A 13,189-nucleotide genomic window follows, 5' to 3' on the forward strand; every position below is an offset into this window, starting at 1 on the left:
AATAGAGTGCTAACCAAGTGAGGAAAAAAAAAGAGCGGTGCAGGGTGGGGCGGGGTTCCACAGTACTGAGCTGTGTGTGCAAGGCCTTAGAATTCATCCCAGCACTGAAAAAGAGGTTGGGGTGGATGGGTTGTGGGGGATGTGAGAGTATGAATGGAATGTCTTTGAAGTACCCCCACGAAATCAGAGCTGTGGTCTCCACCTCTGGGGAGGAAGCTCCACCCAGGGTGTGTGCAAACTCTTGGTACCTCTTGGTTTTCTCCTCTGAAAACTGTCCCATTGCTGCACCAAGTGGCAGGACCAGAGCAGCTGAAAGCATTCACCAACAGCCCTGGAGTAACAGAACAAGCAGAGGCAAAGTTCGACCTACGAAATCCTAAGGTTTTTTTGGCCGATAAATCAATATGACCCAAAGCCTATTAACACACATCGAAATCAGCTTTAAGTTTGGCAGGGGAGTTATGGAAGCTCTTCCCTCAGGGCCACATGGAAAGTTCTAGTTAAACTCTCACCCAGTCATCTTGAGGCCAGCTTCTGAACGAAGTTGGGTGGAAGCAGAAAATAAGATCTCACTTGGTTTCCAAATCGATGCAGGACTGGAATTGGGGTGCTCCCAGGAATCATCCACCAAACAGGGCTTCATTGATCCCAACACACTCACCAGGGTGAGTCTCTGATTGTAAAAAAAAAAAAAACTGTGATGGGACCATGAAGTTTATCTCTAGCTTGTTTTCCCATATCAAAAATGACCTCTCACCTACTCTTGTTGCAGAAGCTGCTCTAACCTGTAGCTAAGCCAGGAGATCTCCAGGCCAGGGGTCTAGAGCTCTGCCTGATCCAGCTCTGGACACCAACCTCCAGAACGGTCCTGTTGAGAGGTTCAGCAGGTAAAGGTACTTGCTAAAGCCTGACAACCAGAGTGCAGTCTCCAGGACTGACACATTAGAAGCGAGCCAACTCCCTGTCTCCCTCAAGTCATCCTAGGACTCACAACCTGTGAATAAATGTAATCGATTTTTTAGAAAAGAGGAATCTTTATCCCATGTCCTACTAGGCTGCTCTGGTTAAAAGCCCAGTGAGTCACAAAGTAAAAACAAGACTTGAAAGCGGGAAGAGAGCTCGGTGCAAGGAGAGTAAGAGAGCGCAGCAGGGGACGAGTATGACCAGAATGTATTATAAACGTGTATGAAACTGTCAAAGAATATTTTTTAAAGAGGAAAACTTTAGGCAGAAGAATTTCAACAGTGTTGGTCTGAGTGCAAAAGCAGCCTTTCTGGGCCAGAACGCCAAGCCAGAGAGGCTCCCCGCAGTTTGCAGTCAGCTACAGACGCAGGCAGGGAAATGCCTTCACTATCCACAATCATGCATTTGCCAAGTGTGGTTTGTTGCCTTGGAAAGACTCCAGCTGGAAGTTCTGCAGAGGATTTTGATTGGTTAAAACCAAGTATCTGCTTGTTTCCATCGGGCCTCAGTTTACTTACTCCAAGCCTGCGACACTGGAGCCAATGCAACCTATTGGCCTCCCAAATAAACGTAAAAGAAAAAAGGCCACGAGAGTGGATTCCTCAAAGTACACAAAGAAGGCAGTCGGGCTTGTGCCTCAAAACTGCGGCACTCCCAAGTACAGGTTACCTTCAGTGGTACAAAGAAGGGAATGGTTATCAAATAATCTTTGTAATTGGCGTCACATGGTCCTTATCAAAGTTTCCTTCTAAAGGGTGTGGCCTCCACCTGACTCTCCAAGGACAGGTGAGGACAGGTAGGAAAGGAATCAAAAAAATTACCTCGGGGTGTGGGGGGGGTGATTTTGCTGGAGACAGGGTCTCACTAGCTAGCCCTGGCTGGCCTCAAACTCACAGCGATCCTCCTGCCTCCTGACTACATTAAAATCATGCATCCATGTTTCCAATGACCTCCAGGTCTGAAGTCAGGCTGAAAGAGTAGATGGGATGAAACCGGCCAGCTGGGGGAGGGGCAGGACAGCTGGGGCTGGAGAGAGGTGGAAGACGGGAAATGGGGTTCCCCAAATCTTAGACTTTGGATACTGGTGGTAAGGCTCTGCCACGTTAACAGAGACAGGGAAAGACACCAGAGTGCATCACAAACATGATTGAGCCTATAGTAAGCCCCACTTACCCCCTTCCCCAACCTTTCCCTGACTCCTGTGCTGATTGCCCTAAAATGAAAAGCAGGAGAAGGATACAGAAAAGCCTATGCCCAGATCCACAATCCCTGGGCTGGCTACAGTGGGGTTCAGCATTCGCTCCCACAAATGGTGGAAAAACACCTTGCAGAAGAACAAGAGTATTAAGCAACATGATGTACTCAAAGCCTAGTACAGTCAGCAAGGCTTAACAAAGATTTTATTCCTATAAAATGATTAGCTGCTTGCCTAGTGACCAAGAGGGATAACGCTAGAGTTAGACAGCGAGGGGTTAAATATCCCTGTGCCTCAGTCTCTGTGTCTGTGAAATGGGGTTGTGGAGGATTACATGGTTTACTAGTTTGTAAACAATAAGGCAGGTGCCACCAGACAGCACACCGTCACTCACAAGTGTGACACCATACAAGGGCTTAGCAAGAGGACCCCCACATGGCTACAAGGCTATTTACTTCTCACCAGCTCAACATAGAATACAAGTGGTCTTCCTGAGTCTGTCTTTTACGGGACTAATGGAGAACACTAGAGAAGAGCACTACTTTCCCTTTTGTTCAGGCTCGTAGGACTACAGCGTTACAAGGGTCTTCCAAGAGCCTCTCTCACTCTAACCCAGTGTCAGGATGTACGGTGGGGTTCACAGTGATCTGGATCCATCAGCCCTGGGTGGGAACGCCTCTGGCCTCAGCACCTTCCGGCAGGACTCAGCCTGGTCTCCAACAGCAGCCTTTTTGGAGAGAAATAAAAACATCACCAACCTGTGTCCCCAGTGTTGCCTTGCTGCCACACTAAATAAAGGCCTCAGAAAAGCCGCTGGCCATCTGTGGGGAAGAAATCATAAAAGCCAGCTCGAGCTGGGGCTGGAGTGAAGGAAGGAGCTGCATCACCACTGATCAAAGGGTACGCGTAGTCCAGAGAGGTGGAAGGAGCCCAGAGGAGAGAGGGAAAGTAAAGCTGGCAAACTGGCACCAGCGCTAGCAGGCCCTGCCATGGTTACCAATCCCGTGAGGAACCGGAGGGCCACACAGGGCAAGGGCAGTGGATTTGTTTTTCGAAGTCGTGGCAAACTTTAGGCACTGAAACCAAACTTGTGTGCCCGAGACCCAGGTCCTACCCCAGGGCTAGGAAGCAGTGCCTCCTAATCCCTGGCTGCAGGCTATGGATTCCTGGGCTCATCCTCTCCTCAGCCCAACCCAGAAACACTGTGACAAATCACTGTAAACCCCCCAGGTCTTGCTGCGAATATAATCCACATGCGATGTCTGGGCTGCAGCTGCTGAGAGGGCTGCCTAGTGGCACTTGAGGGCTAGGGATTTAAGGATCGGTGTCCTCCTGTCCCATCGGTTTGCGTTCCCTCCAGCCATAGGATTGGGAAGAGAATTAGGTCAGGAGCCAAGACTTTGAGTGCAGAGATCACAGACTCTGTCTGTAGCCTGGCCACGGGCTTTCCCCTGCTTCTCTGAGCCTGTGGAAGATGACAGCCCTGCATGTTCACAGCCTAAAGCAGGAAGGCAGAGTCTCCTGCCCCAAGAGTTCCATTTTCCATGTGCTCTACAGGACCTGGATCTCCAAAAGCTGGCTGGTGGAGGGGAGAAGGAAGGGGATGGGGAAAGATGAGGGTTCTGCCTCATTCTCCCACGCTGCTCCTCGACTGCCTGGCCCCAGACCTGGCTGAGCCCATTCTGCCCTGTGCTATTGCCCCCGCATTTCCACTCAGGACATCTCTATTGCTCCCTCCTTGATGCTGAGGGATCTGGATGAGTGAGTCAAGGATGTGTGAGAGAGGAGAGCATGCTGATCAATGAGAGAGTAAGTGCACACAGGAGAGCCTCGAATGTCCCAACTCTGGAGCAGAAAGAGCCCCTAGTGTAAGAAATCAGTGTGGAGCTGAGCCGCTGCAATTGTGGCTATGTCCTGAGATAGCCATGGGCTCCCTCCATGGAAGTCAGTCATTGTCACAAGCTCCTCAGCACAAGGCAACACGGCGGTGTGGCTGAAGATGCATCCATGGCTCCCTGGCTCCTTAAACAATGGCATTTCAAAACCCTCTTTATTTTAAAATAATTATAACTTCATAGGCCATTACATAACCAGCACAGAGAGGCCCAGGGACTCTTTCTGCTACATTTATTTTCAAAGGCAGGCCCAGTCTCATGGAACCCAGGCTAGCCTTGAACTCACCCTCTCACTGTACATACAGCCAGGACAGTCTTCTCCCTCCATCAATATTCCAAAGGGCACACCCGGCTTTCGGCGTTAACCTCTTACTGATTGCTCACTGAAATACATCAACACTGGGACACTCCACAGGCTTTACCCAGATGCCAATGGTGGCGTTTTAGCTGCCTCCTGACATAGTTTTCAAATACTGTCCCTGCCAGACTGTCAGCGCCATTCTTGAGAGTGGTTGAGCACCCATGTTTGTCAATAGTTGAAGTGGTCTCCTCTCTACTATCTGTTCCTGGACATACCCTGCTCCTCTCCCCTCAACTCAGAGGGAAGCTGAGGAGGCAGAATCAGGAGCCAAGCAGAAAGCCCAATGCAGCGGGGCCCTGGGCCACGTGCTCCTTACTCTACCTTTTGGTGGACTGTTCTGGTCTTTCTAGGAACACGGCCTGCAATGGAAGGTGGGACGCTGAACCTCTTCCTCAGGAAGCTTCTTCAGTCTGTACCACCCCATTTAGAGTGATGCGCACCCCAGTTTTATCGTCTGCAAAGTGGGACAATAACAAAGTCCCATTTGCTCGTTAAGAGACCTCGGTGAGTTACTAACTCTAAAAGACTTGAAACATCCCCGCTGTATCGTAAGTCTACTGTGTCTGATAAATTAATAATAGGAACAAAACACCTATAGGAGAAATTTCAAGGGAACAGAGCTCAGGCTAAAGCTCTTCCAAAGAGCCCGGAGTGAACATGCTTTGGGGAAGCATGGGGGTCTTTGATCGAGCACTTAATTTATACAAGGAAGCCTTTAGCATGTGAAATTGATTTAATATGCAAATAACTAAGGCCAATTGAAGACTGTAACCACATGCTTTAAATAGCAGTTGTGTTTTAGAACAACCATCAGCCCCTCCACAGCATTGCTGGTGAGTCAGGTTCCGTGTGTGTGTGTGTGTGTGTGTGTGTGTGTGTGTGTGTGAGTGTGTGTGTGTGTGTGTATGTATGTATGTGTCCCCTTCACTTGTGAATAGCACCTCACATGCCAGGTCTATTCACAGGCATAGCCCAAGACCATGGCTACATTTAGAAATCTATTACAAAAAGGTCCGAAACTTAATGATGGTTCAACTTGCAATGTTTTGACTTTAAAATCAAGCAAAAAAAATATACATGTAGAACCATTCTGGTTTTCATTTTCAGTCTGGGATCCAGACATTCAATCTTACCCTTTAAAGTTGGCCTTATGTGAGAGGATCTGCCAAGCTGCAGACTAATATAGGTGCTCTCTGCACATTCACGGCAGTGTAGGCTGAACTGTGGTGTTCAATGTATTGAAAGAATTTTTAAAAACAGAGTTGTGCTCTGTAGGCCACTTTGGCCTTGAGCCCCAGATCCTCCTCTCAAGGGCTGCCACACCTGCCTGATACTAAATGCATTTTTGCTCTGCACTTGTTCTGACTACCAGCGGGGCAGGGATGCAGCCCTGTCATCATCGCATGTCAAGGAGTCGTTGTTGTGTACTCCGCAGGCCCTGCAGAAGACATGGACAAGATCTTGTTGGGGGAATTGTGTGCATATGTGTGTATGAATACGCATGCACGTGCACGCATGTGTGTGAGTGCGCATGTGCATACGTGTGTGTGTGTGTGTGTGTGTGTGAGAGAGAGAGAGAGACAGACAGACAGACAGACAGACAGACAGACAGACAGACAGAGGTTACTTTTTACAGGTATGTGCACCCCTCCTGGCCTTCATGCTGAAGCTCTACACTCAGGTTCTCAGGCTTGCACAGCAAGCACTTCGCTGACTGAGTCATTTTTCCAATCTGAAAGCTGCAGTTGTCACCGGCTTGTCAAGGAGTCTGGTACATGTGTGGCTCTGGGATAGGGACATATTAGAGAGGGTGAAGATAGGAGGACACAATTTCAGATGGTGAAGACTTTAGAAACCTTGAAGCAAAATAAAAGTGGGAATGGATACAGAAGTGTAAGGAGAAAAAAAAAACCCAAAGTTGAGGCAACTATTTAGATATAAAGAGGAATCTAGCCCCCAGGAGGCAGAGGCAGGGGAATGGACCTTTGAGAGTTCACAGCTAGCTTTGACTATATAGAGAGTTCCGGACCATCCAAGGCTACATACTGAGACTGGTAAGAATAAAATAACAACAACAAATAAATGACATATTGCTAGCTGCACCAGCATGGCCAAACCCTGACATTACAGCAAGGGAGAGAAGCCATCACAGGAAGCCATGTTTTGCCTAATGCTATTTACATAAAATATACAGGAAAAAAAGGCCTAGAGACAAAATGCTCATTGGTGGTTACGGGGTGGGGGGGCTTTGGAGAGGAAGAATAGGAATAACTGTTTATCCAGAGAACTAGAGATAAGTTTCTGGTTAGCCAGAGGACTAGGAATAACTAACTGGTTGGCTAGAGGACTAGGGATAACTAACGAATTGGCTGGAGGACTATAGATAACAAACTGGTTAGTCAGAGGACTAGGGATAACTAACTGGTTAGCCGGAGGACTAGGGGTAACTAACTGGTTAGCCAGAGGACTAGGGGTAACTAACTGGTTAGCCAGAGGACTTGGGATAACTAACTGGTTACCCTGCTCTAAGTCATAAATATCCCCCATGTCTGGATGGTGGCACAACCTTATGAATTCACCAAACACCACCAGATTGCTCATCTTAAAATGGCTGGGGCTGTCAGGGTAGAACACTGTGGTGGTTTGAATGAAAATGGCCCCCATAGGCCAATAGGGAGTGGCACTATTAGGATGTGTGGCCTTGTTGGAGTAGGTATGACCATGTTGGAGAAAGTGTGTCCCTCGGGGTAAACTTTGGGATTTCAAGCTCAAGCTAGGCGCAGTGTCACTCTCTCTTCCTGCTGCCTGCCGATCTGGAGGTAGAACTCTTGGCTCCTTCTCCAGCACTCTGTCTGCTTGCCTGCCACCATGCTTCCTGCCATGACAATAATGGCCTAAACCTCTGAACCTGTCAGCCAGACCCAATTAAATGTTGTCCTTTATGAGAGTTGTTGTGGTCATGGTGTCTCTTCACAGCAATAGAAGCCCCAACTAAGACAAATGTGTAGTGAGTATGTTCTCTCAAAACAAAAGAATAGTGGCCCAATGTTCTTGCAAACTGTCCCATTTTTATAATGAGTCCCTGAAAAATACAGTTGGCAACCCCACCCAAGTGTGCTGCAGTAAGATTCAAATACATCATTTTGCTCAGAACCCCTGTGGAGGAATTTCTCCTCCAACAATCCAGAAGCCTCGAGATTCCTAAGGAGTAAGTTACACAGGCCACACCACAGGATGCTCTCAGAGGGAATGCAGCCCCTGCTCCAGCTGCCAGGAGGGAGGCCCAGCATCCACACTGCTTTCCTCTCTTGTTGTTCCTGGCGTTGGAAAGCAGGAGGTGGGAAAGAATAACTCCGTCCTTGTGGCCTTCCTGGAGACAGACGCTCTGGTTTGTAGCCGAGAGGAAAAGAGAGTCCTGAGCAATAGTGCCAAGCTGGGCATCTTCAGGATGTGGTTCACCGAGCTGGAGCTTCAGCCTGGAGAGTAGAGAACACGGCACAGCAGAACCCCATCCCCAAACAAGATGCAGGCTCAGGAAATGGTGCAGATCCCCCATCCCCTTCCCTCTCAGCCTCAGCTTCCCTGGCAGACCTCAGCTGCCCTCAGATCTGCCAAGACAAACAGCTCCAGGCTTTCAGAGCAGCTCTCTGGACAGAGCCTTGGAGGCTGGGCACAGTTCCTGGGCCCACCTGAAGGTGCAAGGACTCTAACCACTGAGAGAAGTAATATTCTGATTGCTGTTTCCAAAGTCCAGCGTCTTCAGGAAGGAATTCTGTCTGGTGGGAAAAGTAGTTTATTTGCTGGTCCCCAGGGACAAGAATATGAGGAAGCTTGGGGCAGAGAGGGGGGGCAGGGGGAGAAGGAAGGGAGGGAGAGAAGGAGAGAGGGAGGGAGGGAGGGAGAGAGGGAGAGGGAGAGAGAGAGAGAGAGAGAGAGAGAGAGAGAGAGAGAGAGAGAGAGAGAGAGAGAGAGAGCAGGCTTTTGCCTGTGTGCATGCATGTTTCTTTCTCCATTAAAGGTAGCAATCTGGGTAGAGAGGGTGGGCTTTGGTCTTGCCTTCCGCTGGCCTGTTTCTGGAAAAGGAATAGCTGTGGAAGTCCATGAGAACTCCCAAAGTCAGGAGCAGCCATGGATGGTGCAGACAGCAGGAATTCATTCCTGGATGTGGAAGGGATTGCCACTTCAGATTTCCTATGCTGGCTGATAGCTTGCAGCATGGAGCTGAGGAGAGCACTCTCGGCCGGCTGTGAGAATAAGCACAGTGCTTTAGTGAGGGGAGAAGGTGGAAAGAGCCCTGTAAAGCCCACCCTTCCTGGGTTGCCTGCATCTTTCCCTCTCACTTTGGTCTTCAGACCTTTACTGGGTTCAAAATAGACCCAGGAAGCTCCTGTGCCATTAGGGACTGCAGGGCCACACAGTTCCTGCAAGCAGAGGCTAATAAGGTGCTTCTCTGAGGAGGGGCCCGAGCACCTCATGTCAGATGATCTTGTCAGAAGCACGTGTGCAGACCTGAGCTTCCCATCAACCTGGGCATGTTCACTGCATTCCTTTTCTTTTGAAATATGCGGGTGAATATATTTTTCAGATATTCGACCTGAAAAAAAAAAGTTAGCTACATGGTTTTTAAGGCAATGTGATTAAACACATTTTCTTTTTACTGTTAAATCAGCGCCTGTCTAGGTAAATACATTTTTTTCAAATGTGGTATATGCCTTTTTCCTTACATAGGCAGAAAATCTCAATGGCTGTTATTCAATGTGTGCCTCTATGCAGTTGATGGGACAGGAAAGAATCGTGCTGTGCCCTGACCTATTAACTGACACAAAAGGGGCTTGCTCTAGACTTTAAAGTTAGAGGCTTCGTATCTAAGCTTAAGCAATGTGAAAAACCAATAAACTGCAGTTATACACCACACACACACATAGACACACAGACACACACATATACCACACAAACACACATAATATACACACACACATACATACACACACATACACACACACCCACACACATACATACATGCACACACAGACATACACACAGACACACACACATGCACACTCACATACATGTACATACACGTACACACACATATACACACATGCATGCACACACATACACACACAGAGACACACACATATATACACACATACATACACACACATATACACACACACATACAGACACACACACATACAGATACACACACACACACACGGGGGGGGGGAGATTATAAATGGGTTGTGTTCTTGCTTCTGTGTATGTTTGTGTGTGTGCATGTGTGCCCAGAGGCCAGGGCGGGCTATCACCTGATGTCTTCCTCTTCCTTCTTTCCACCCCACTTTTTGAACCCAAAGCACACTGATTTGGCTGGATGGCCAGCAAGCTGCAGAGATGCTCTTGTGTCCACCTCCCCAGCACCGGGATGAGCGGAGAATGTTACGTGAGTAGTGGAGCTTTGAACTCAGGTCCTCCTTTGTTGAGTGACAGGCACCTTCACCACTAAGCCATCACCCCTGTGCTTGTTTTTTCTTAGTCTCTGAGTATTCCTCTTGTCTTCTGTTTCAGAGACTTGGGGTGTCTCATCTTACAGGATCTCCAGCCATCAGCAAGAACTTGTTTTAGTTCATCTGTTAAGAAAGGCTGTAGGGTGGGTGCTGTTTTGGGGAATTTGTGGAACCTTTGGGAGGTGGAGCCTGGCTGTAGGAAGCACATCACTGGGGGGTCAACTTAGCCTCACCCCACTTTTCCTTCTCTCTCTGCTGTGCATGGTTACCAGCTCTCAGCTTCTGTCGCTGTGCCTGAAGCTTGCTGCCATATTTCCCTACCATGATGAACTCTGACCCCATTAAACATTAAACCAAGATCAACTCTTTGTTTGTTTGTTTGTTTGTTTTGAGACAGGGTTTCTCTCTGTAACCTTGACTGTCTTAGAACTCAGTCTATAGATCAGGTTGACCTCAAACTCACAATGATCTGCCTGCCTCCGTCTCCTGAATGATGGGACTAAAAGTGCACCACCGCTGCCCTGTCCAAAATAAACTCTTTCTTTCATAAAATGGAAGGGAAGGAAGAAAACCCGTAGGATCTAACCCACCACAAGCTGCTGAGAAGTGTGCTCTGAATGCACTCGGGAGCCAGGAAAAGCCATAGAGGGGGCAGTGAGGCCTCTGGACTTTTAGAAAGCTTCTCCTTACACCAGAGGTTCCACACGGCACTCCAAGTAGAAGAGGTGAAGACAGTTTTTAAAAGAAAAACCCTCTCACCTGGGACGGGAGCAAAATGCACTCACAGGGCTGGGTTCATGCGCATCTGCTTTGTCATACAAATTACTCAGCTGGCAAAGCATTGCGTAGAGGAGACTGGAGGCCTTTGAAGTCAGTTTCCTTCGGTGGCTTTGGTTTTCCTGGGCAGCTGATTTTCACATATCCATCTTCTGGTTCTAACTCGGCTTCCACTGAGTAGAACAGCGGCTCTACCTCGGTATTCATTAACCAGGAGGAATGCATATGGGGCTTGAGGGCTCGCAAGAACTCTGCCATTGTAGGGCAGCTGATTTATGGGCCTGTTTACAGCTTCAACGTGGTCCAGCTTGTCCGAAGAAGGGGAGGTCGGCCCTCATGTTCTGGTTAACAAGGGCATGGCAGCCCTGCAGCACTGAGGGCTGCTTTGTTCTGGGAGAACCGTGGAGAGTAAACCTGAGCTCTGTAAGTGCGGGCACCCTGAGATGGTGCTGCTTCTTTGAGGGCATCCGTGCCCAGGCGCGGGCCGAGGGCCGGTTGGGGGCAGATGAGCAACTCTGTATGCGCACCACCACAGGACTTGACAGAGACACCGTTGCTGCTGCCATGAGGACTCTGAGCAATCACAACATTCACCTAATACTGGGAAGGCTAAAAGCCAGTGGAGTCATTCAGTTGTCCGTTTGTTTATGACAGGATCTCACTCTGTAGCTCGGGCTGCTATCAAACTCCAGATCCTCAGCCGTCCTGATCTCACGGTGCCGTATCCCTGGCTTCTCACCTAGCAAACGTCTTAACGTGTTCCCTGATTTCTGAGAATGGCAAGGCTTCTCACGAGCCTCCCTGGTTCCTCCTGGGTAAAAGTAAACTGTTCAAGTAGAAACGGAACCAGGCTCGAGTGGGCCAGCCACCTTGGCTTTCTAGAGGAGGCTGGGTTGTGTGGCTCAGACTGAACTGTCTCCTTCCCGCTTCTGCCTGTGCTTTTGGATCTCTCAAAGGCCGCGTAAAGAACCTCCTCACAGCTTTCTTTAACCCAGACTGCTGGGGAGATGAAGGCCTTTTTCTTTTTTTCCATTTCAATTTTTTATTAACATCTATTAATTATATATAATAATGGGCTTCGTTATGGCATTTTATACATGTGGATGATGTATTATGATCGCACTGCTGTTGGTCCAATCCCCTTCCCAAGTCTCCAGTCCCCCTTCTACTTTGAAGTCTTCGCGTGTGATGTTGGTTGGTGGGTTGTCTTTTTCATTTTTTAAATCCAATAAATGTAAGCAGGGTTGCTCACGTGAGCATGGGAGAAGAAATATTTACAGGAGTATCAGCAACCTACATCCTCAGAAAATCTCTCCCCTTCTCCAGTAACAATTAACTGCCTCGGGGGAGGGCGGAGCCGCGTGAGCCCCTCCCCCGCGCATGATGGACTAATGCTGGGCCCTATCTGCTACAGTTATCCAGAGCCGCTGTGAGTGCATGCATTCAACGGCCGCTTCAGACCTGGAAGACAGAGTTCCTAATACACCACCCCTAACATCATGTTTGGAGAGCTGCGTTTGGGTCTGTATGCGCTAACTGGAGAGTCGAGAATGGGTCTTTTATCCGGAGCATGGCTGTATTGGTAGACACACAATTGGAGGCTACAATGTGAAGGATGAGAACATTCTAGAACATTTTCGGAGGCCAAACCTAGAACGGCAGCGAAAGTGAGGCAGATGAGAGGAGCTGGGCCTGTCTTTTATGGGAGGCCACTCCTGCGGTCACAGCAATGACCCAGTCCCTCTCCATCTTCTTCACAGGTGTGGCCTCCCTTCCCAGGACCAGTGCACTAGAAACCAGGGTTGCAACTCGTGAATTGGGTGACACAGTCATGTAACAAGTTAAGCCTTTGTGTTTGTAAAGAGTGTATGTCATGTTCTCGCATTTTTTGCTGGCATTATTTGAAATGAAATGGCTTCTTCTGTGATTTTAACATCCTTGAGTATTTTAGTTAGAAACATTTCATTAACACTTAATTAAAAATATAAGAGTAAGCACAGCACACGCCTTTAATCCCAGCACTCCTGTGGGCTCTAAGAATGGACGGCGACACTGCGTTCGCTACCCTCCTGTGAAGTACTCTTTCTAGCTTGTTTATGCTCTTACCAAGTCCTCTCTTTAAGCAGAAGACTCCACCCCACCCCTCCAAATGCACATAGCAACCAGATGTATGGGTGACACCCCAAACCATTTCATTGCATCCAGAGCCCTAACGATGGACCGACAGTCCTGCCAGCCGTGGCTCTGTGCACCGGACACTTCAGAGGACCTCTGCACTGAATTGGGTTAAGATGAATGATCTCAGCAGCTGTAAGAACCCGTGCGTGGACCAGAAAGGGCACACAGCACTTTAAGCACCCGTGCATGATGAAGACCCTCCTCAACCACACCTCTCTGCCATCACCCCACTTTCAGTGAAAAGGCCTGAGCAGTAGGGGGAGATTTCTCTGGGTGTCCTTAGTGTGCATATGCTCTGTGTGAAAACTGTCAC

General features: G+C 48.6%; 1 long non-coding RNA gene and 1 pseudogene across 2 annotated transcripts; both read right to left on the reverse strand.

Moving 5' to 3' along the window:
- Positions 1-7,462: 7,462 nt before the first annotated feature.
- LOC100911081 (uncharacterized) lies at positions 7,463-10,873 on the reverse strand. 2 transcript variants are annotated; one of them, XR_015655360.1, is made up of 5 exons: positions 10,681-10,873; positions 9,724-10,044; positions 8,885-9,008; positions 8,471-8,658; positions 7,463-8,186 (listed from the first exon to the last, which is right to left on the reverse strand). It is a non-coding gene; the product is annotated as an uncharacterized LOC100911081 (long non-coding RNA). The 2 variants fall into 2 exon arrangements; XR_015655359.1 differs by lacking the exon at positions 9,724-10,044.
- Positions 10,874-10,991: 118 nt separating this feature from the next.
- LOC148007826 (uncharacterized) overlaps positions 10,992-13,189 on the reverse strand; it is a 4,640-nt pseudogene continuing 2,442 nt past the window's right edge.

Source organism: Rattus norvegicus, chromosome 1 (genome assembly GCF_021556685.1).
Source record: "Rattus norvegicus strain SHRSP/BbbUtx chromosome 1, alternate assembly SHRSP_T2T, whole genome shotgun sequence".
NCBI lineage: Eukaryota > Metazoa > Chordata > Mammalia > Rodentia > Muridae > Rattus > Rattus norvegicus.